This window comes from Lactuca serriola, chromosome 9 (genome assembly GCF_051521515.1).
Source record: "Lactuca serriola cultivar US96UC23 chromosome 9, Lser_US96UC23_V15, whole genome shotgun sequence".
NCBI classification, from domain to species: Eukaryota; Viridiplantae; Streptophyta; class Magnoliopsida; order Asterales; family Asteraceae; genus Lactuca; species Lactuca serriola.
This window is the reverse complement of record NC_136416.1, coordinates 106,942,490-106,950,756: the sequence shown is the minus strand read 5'-3', so window position 1 is coordinate 106,950,756 and position 8,267 is coordinate 106,942,490. Positions and strand designations below refer to the sequence as shown.

Below are 8,267 nucleotides of genomic sequence, written 5' to 3'. Positions count from 1 at the left end.
AAAAATTATGTTCCAAACTAAGAATTTAGTATATTACCTATTGTTTTATATTCCTATTATATTTGTGTTGTAGGGTATTTTTCTAATAGGTAAACGGTACTCAGTGTAATATTTTCGGGTTATCATGCAAGATGTCAGGTCATTAACAACCCGATATATAAGCCAACAATGTGGAAGATTAGGGCAAGTGAGGTTCATTCGTTGGTATTTTACTGTCTCATTGTCTCTTGATATTTTCTTGATGTTGTTACACATTAGGATTATATGTTTTACGTTTTTATATTCAATTGTTCATTAAAATTTTATATATGAGTGTAAACGTAAAGAATAGTGTAGGAATCTTGTAGTGAGATTTTTGGTTGTAAAAGTATATGTAAACATCTTGGTTTGATTTGAAATAGAGTTGATCATGTTGGGAAATCATGTTATAATTTTTTTCATGGTATCATAGCACATGGTTGCTTCGTTGATTCGACTCCTCTGATCGATTTCTCTGTTTTTTGTGTTCGAATCTCGTCTAGATCTCATTTGAGTAATTTTTTCAAAGATAAGGTACCAATAACCAGTTTTTGTAAATCTAGAGGCAACTTTTCTAATTTGGTACTTTTATTACAAGTCGTTGGATTATATTAAGTTCATTTATATTACAAATCTTTGTTTTACTACACATTCCATTTGCATAACTAATTAAATGACTAGAATTAATTAGACTATTCTTCTCCCACGTTAAAAAAAATCAATCAAATGTAAAAACATCTTAAATAACTAGAATTAGTCAAACTAGAAGTAATTTTGTTAATTTGGTACTTTTATTACAAGTCTTTAGATGATAGTATGTTCATTTCTATTACAAATCTTTGTTTTACCGCACATTCTATTTGCATGACTAATTAAATGACTTGAATTAATCAATATTCATGGCCCACATCGAACAAAATCAATCAAATGTCAAAACATCTAATATAACTAATGAAAAATCTTCAAAAATGGAGTATGTTGTTTTCAAGAAGTCAAGTTTGGTCCTTTATTATTATTTTTTTTTGTCTTCAAGGATGCTCCTTGTGGTTTGAAAACTTTTAATGGATTTTCCTTATGGCGTCCTTTTTGGTCCGTTAAATCACAACGTGTGCAAACCATTTGAGGGTAAAATCCTATTTTACAACTATAAGAACCATTCAATAAGTTTTGTACATTTTGAAAGAAAAAGCCCTGGTATGACATTGTCCAGTGCATATTGAAATAAAATTCCCTCCAGGCATCTCCATCGTCGATAACCCTCAATCCGACTCCATTCATGTCCAACACGACACTTCCCCTCGAATCCGCCTTCATTTAAGGTCACCATCTCTTAGGGATGATGACCTATTGTCGTCAACCTCATGCTCCCATCTCTTTCATTTAAGCCAACCACCTATTTTGTTAATCATAAACATATTCTTGGAATAATAGAAGAAGATGCTCTTTGATATGCCAATATCATGCTTCACAATTCCACTATGGAGTCCAAATAAGCCCCATGAATCACAAATTTTAACCTCTTGAAGAACGCATTATCATGGTCATTAGCATAAGATGGTGATAAGGTGGCCACAAGAACAAAATTATCTTGGTTCCAAACGTCTATTCTATAGACCTTATGAAAGCATCCTTAAGTTCTTGAACAAATTTCATATAAATCAACTAATTATGAGGAACCACATTTATGATAAGGACACCATGATCATGAACAAGTAATCTCACAGCTTGAAAAAACATATTTTTTTAACAAATTCTGGTAGTGGAACACGAATGCCATTTCAAGCCTCACTTGAATCCACATCAACCATAACAACATAAAATTTATCATCCAAACCATCAAAACTAATATGTGAATCATTTGTGTCACTTATTGTAGCAAAGTTTTGAATCACTTCTATTGAATCTCCAACAATTGGTTAAATAGATTTGTCATTGTTTAACCCAAAATACTAATTCGCAACACTCAAAACAGCCACATCAACCTTCACTCCATCAACTTCAAACACCATTTGAGTGTTCAATAATCATAGAAAAGCACCACCACCAACCCTTAAACACAAAGATATTGGATTAAACCCTTGTTGAATTCACTCATTATTATGTGAAGCAATCAAGAAAAGACTAGAAACCATAAGAGTCATGTATGGGTGAATAAAAGCTATTGTATTGACTTCAAACATTGTGTTTTTCATTTTCCTCAAAATTTTCAAATCTAACTTTTATTACTATGGCCATCATCAAGAACAGGGATAAGAGGGACATATGATTGAATCAAATAAGGTATTCTTTTAAACCTCAATCTCCTCCAAAGTATTTTATCGCTATCATTTTTACTCTCAACCACAAATTCACCAAAACATCATCTGCACATGTCAAGAATAAAGATATTTTAAAAACCTTTCCGAAAACACACTTTGGGATGCAAATCCATAAAAAGCGATTGTATTTCGTCTTCTAATTTCTCTCTATCTATAGTATCAGTAATCGAAGGGTGAATGTAAACGGGGTGTTCTTGATGAACTATCTTGTATGCACAAGAGTCATTTTACAATGATATTGCTAATAACATATGATCATATAGCGCCACATATTATAGCAAGTTACTATTAATGGATTAGTTATTAGAGTAATTTTGATTATAAATAAATATCAACACTTGTATTTAATTGGAAAAACTTTATTTTATGAAAATAATAATTACCAATATATTTGGGATTGTTGTTTCTAGGAAATAACAAAAAAAGAGAACAAAAACTAGCTTAATATCACATTTTATGATTATTAATGTTATGTACAACTTTTTGGTTACTTAGAGTAACCAATTGGTTACATGTCCACTAGCTACTTATAGGTTAAAAAATGAGCACTTGGTTTTCGTCTTCTTTCTGACGGGTCTTGATACAAAATATAGGTTTGTACATAAAAACTACAACATAAGTCTTATAAAATAAACAAGTTTATTTTTAGTTTATAATAAAGTCAAACCATCAAGGATCTATTTATAGAGGTTAGAATGAAATAGAACAACCAAAGAGAGTTTCTGAATGACAACCTTTGAAGCCTTTGCACCCATTTGGTTTTGGGGTGTTGATGAAGATAGCAAAAGTTCAAGAATTGAATTTCTCTATGTGTATCCACCATCAAGAGTAATGCACTTGGAATGCTAGTTCCTTCTTATATTCTTGAGTGTCTTAATCCTTTAAGCACTTAACTCAAATAATTGCTAAAGGAGACAACTCAAGGAAGCTTTAATTCTTCACTTTACTTCAAAAGTCATGGATAGAGGATGTAGAAAATAAGTTTCGGCCATGGAGAACAAAAGGAAGAGAATTCACAAAAACTAGCAACTTTTACAAGCCCTTACTCTCCTTTATATACTACCATGCAAAATAAAGCCTACAAATTTATTTAATATAATATAAGATTGTGATCGTAAGATTGAATCAGATCATAAGATCCTACCAAAAGCATTTTAAACATAAAAAATACATTTTCATTCATTTGTTAGCCATTCAATTAACAATACATAGTTTAAAATTTATAAAATACATATTAAATACATCACCTAAAAATAAACAATTCATAAAGGGTATTCTTTGTAGTTAATCTAAGAAAAAGATCAGAATTTTCTTTAAAAAATATAGTAACGATCGTATGATCGATTCTACAATCTTACAATCTGATTCTACGATCCTACCGTGATCTTACCGAAAAACGATTCTAGTAAGATATGTATGGATTTACCTAGGTGGGATCGTAGGATTGTAAGATACAATGATTAGGATCGCGATTTTAACAACTTTGTTATGAATGCCAAGAACGTTAGTCAGGCTAGGGATTCAAGCACTCGCTACAAACAACTTTGGCATGGTCTTTTTCTTTAATTTCCTGATTGTTTAGACTAGTACGATTGATGGATTCCATTTCTATATCCAAGTTTCTCGATATTTTATACATGGTATTTTATATTTTTAAAATTATCTATTCCATTTTTATGCTGAAGTAATCAATGTTTCAAATTCGTGTTTTTCATTTTAGTTGATTACATTTTTACCCTTTTAAAAAGTTTCATTTCTTCGGTAGGTAAATCCTCCTTAATAAATGAAAATACTTTTGTCACTTGTCATCTTCTCATTTATTATGACACATGTCATTTTCTAGGATTTTTAAAATTGTTATTTTCAAATTTTCATTTTTTTGGGATTTCAATTTTCTTAAAATAAATTTCCAACAAATTCTAATGGATTATGTATATATGTAACGTTATCATTCTATTATAAATGCTTCAAACGATTTGATTTCTTTGATAAATGCTCCAAAAGAATATATTTTGTTATGGAAAAACATTATTTTATAAAATATTTAATGTTTATATATATTTAAATTAAAATTTATTTTTAATAAATCCATATAATATACAGGTGTCACAACTACTAATACACCACAAAAAATAAACCATTCTTAGACCCCCGCAAACATAAGAATCCTTTTATTATAAGTAACTTTAGTACGAACGTCCACAAACAACAGAAAAGAAATGCAGAGAGAAAACATAAGTTTCTTAAATATTGGATAAGTATGATGGTCAAATAACTTGCGGCGTACTGCATTGACAAGGTACGCCACGTGTATTTTAAGGAAGCCACGTAAGCATGACAGGCTGGTAGCCAAGTTTGAATTTTGCGACGGCTATTAAAAGTTCTTGCCCCTTCTGCGGCACTTTCTAGGTTTCTAGAAGCCCCGTAAACAAGTTTTACAAAGCGACTCATGTTCACGTATTTGCTCATGTAAGCCTGGCAACTCTAAACTTCAAACGATGCCTCTTCCCTCAATACCCTACTTTTTATTCTTTTTGTCACTTTTTGTCTAAATGTATCAAAGGTGGAGTTTTTGACAGTGACTGATTTTTTCCCTTTTAATATTTTATTGTATTTTGAAAAATATTTATATTTATTAAATTAATATTTTGATTTTCGTTACTTGTGAGTATTTTTAATATTTTTTTATTTTAAATATCCGAGTTTTCTTTTTCTTCTTTTATTTCACCTTTGTATTGTTTTTCTTTTTGTAAATAATAGTTTTTTATTTTGGTCTTTTTACCTTTTTTATTGTTATTAGTTTTTTATTTCAGTTTTTTACCCTTTTTATTGTTATTTTTTTTAACAGTTTTTTATTTATTTTATTTCTGTTTTTTTTTTAATATCTACTTTTTTATACAAACATTTGGCCATTAAATTTTAGCTCTCATAAATTAAACATATAATATATTTTAAGGTGAAAAAACCCAACACAACACATTCAATGTTTTTAAGATAAAAAAACTCAACAATAGTTGTTACAAAAATTACCACAGTTTAAAAAAAAAAGAACTCCAATATTGATTGTTAAAAAAGAAAAATCATAATTACCTTAAATTTGAATCGGTAATAAATCCTTACCTGTAAAAAATAAGAAAAAGAATAGTCACAACAATACCATAAAAATATTATATTTTTAATTACATTGGCTTATACGGACATCGTTTTCGATTATGCCCCGCTACTTGGCATTTGTTTATTCTTTAATATTCATACCATTTTTTAATCTTGTTGAACAAGGATAACCTTTTTATTTCGTAATAGTTCTAAATTTAGAATTACTTAGGCATCTAAGTTCTTCCCACTTGCTCGTGAAGCATATTAGCCAAAATCACCATTTAGAACTATTACAAAATAAAAATGTCATCTTCGTTCAACAAGACTAAAAAATGATATGGAATATTAAAGAATGAAGAAATGTCAACTTTTGTGGAATTTGTAAGCAACTTGGGCATAATAAAAAATAATTTCCGTCTAAGCCAAGATAATTAAAAAGACAATATTTTTGTATGGTATTATTGTGACTATTTTCTAATTAGATTTGTATTCAGATTAATTGTGATGCTTTTCTTTTTGTAACATTGTATTTGGATTTTTTTAATTATAGTGTTCTATTTAATAAAAAATAATGTTGAGTTTTTTTTATCTTAAAAACAGTGTATGTGTAATGTTGAAGTTTTTACACCTTAAAATATATTATATGTTTAATTTATGAGGGCTAGAATCTGATAGTCAAATTTTATATAAGAAAAACAAATATTTAAAATAAAAAATAGAAATAAAAAATTAAAAAACAATTATTAAAAAACAACAAAAAGCTAAAAAGCTAAAATAAAAAAAGTGAAATAGAAAAGAAACAGAGAAAAATTGGATATTTAAAATAAAAAAAAACATTAAAATAGATTGAAAAGTAAAGAAAAAATTAAAAAAAAAATTATTAATTTGATGAATATTTTTTCAAAGTGTACTAGAACGGTAAATTATTTTTTCAATCACCCTATTACGCTCGAAGCTGTGTCGATGTTGAAGATGTGTTTCCACTTTTAAGGAGGGAGTTAAAGGTTTAAGTTCCATTATAAAAGATATAGTTTAGGAATAAAATTTAAAAGACATGTGCTAACTATCCAAAAAATTACTTTTAAATTTAATTTAAGAAAAAAAAAATTCTACACAAAAACAAATCTTGTTCGTATTAAGTGTCATCCTAATAAGTTTTTTGGTTTTGGTTTGTGGCTTGCTTAACGGTTTAAAAAAAGTGTCATCCTAAATATTTACTATTATATTAAAAAATTAAATAAAAAGTATATGTAGATTTTCAAAGTGAAAACTTAATTTTGTTAAATATTTGTGATACCATGAACTTATTTGCTCTTGTATTTTTATATTTTTCATTTATAAATCCTAACAACAATATTTACTAATCACATTTTTATTTTTATATTGTGATTAGATCATAATGGTATTCATGGTGTAATTAGTCAACATACATATCATCAAACATATATCATCATAGTTGTTGAGATTAATGTATCAATATGTTGATACTTAACTCTTAAGTATTGTATTCAAAGTTATTACAATCCAACATTATACTCATATACATATCCTAAATTAATCCTGTTGGCGGGAATGATATATATATATATATATATATATATATATATATATATATATATATATATATATATATATATATATATATATATATATATATATATATATATATATATATATATATATATATATATATATATATATATAAAGAATTACTATCTTCGTCCCAAATTAATTATCCATATTTGACTTTTCAAGTTTTTATTCGTCAAATTTGACCATAAATATTTTTCTTTTTGATAGATAATACTTGATACAAAATATATAAATGAAATGTATTTTAAATGTCTTTTCATTGTTATAAATTTCATCAAGTAATATATAACACAGATAAAAATATTTATGTAACGTCCATAAAATTCAAGCTAATTTGAAACTTTTTAGAACATTTCAAAATCAATAAGTAGTACACTTGTATTTTCAAAATGGTTTATTATCAGAGTTTCCCAAAGACCATACGTCCAAAACACAAGGATGTGTACGATCATGCTTTCGCCTTGCCAAGTTATTTGGAGCACCTGAAACATTAAATTGAAACCGTAAGCACAAAGCTTAGTGAGTTCCCTCAAAATACCAACACCATACAAATATATCTATAACGTATAACAATTCAGAACAACATGCATAATGAGCTGTCAGCTTGACTGGATCGCCTTACAGGCCTTCAGTCTATCTGGACTGTTCTCCAAGCCTTCGGCACGTCTGAACCGCCGTACAGGGCCTACAACCAATCTGGACCGCTCGTCAGGCCTTCGGTCTGACTGAATCCTTTTACTGGGCTTTTAGTTTATCTAGACCGCCCTGAGTACGTTGGCCTTCAATAAAAAGCATGATTGCCTCTACCCAACCCGAAATCAAAAAACATGTGTACATAAATATCACACTTGTATATATATATATATATATATATATATATATATATATATATATATATATATATATATATATATATATATATAACGGTCATGCCAATCTAACAAATCATCAATCATAGCAACATCCTATAACCAGGATACCGACCTAACTAGGTCACTAGCATAGCATCATCCTATATACCAGGTGTAACATCTCCATTTTCACGGCCAGAAAAGACCGATTTTATTTATACTTTATAAAAATCAGAGTACTTCTTTTAATAAAAATGTTATAGAATTTGTTCACAGAAAAACATGATAAATACGTTATCAAAGCATTTCCGAAGAAATGTATTTTTATTTATTTAAAACATTTGGGATGTCATCGTCAATACAGAAACATAAGCATAAACAGAACTTACAT

The 8,267-nt window shown here is 28.2% G+C and overlaps 1 pseudogene; it reads right to left on the bottom strand.

Annotated features, from left to right (window-relative positions):
• Window positions 1-1,284: 1,284 nt before the first annotated feature.
• LOC145076017 (uncharacterized) lies at window positions 1,285-5,537 on the bottom strand (annotated as a pseudogene).
• Between the last annotated feature and the right edge of the window lie 2,730 nt (window positions 5,538-8,267).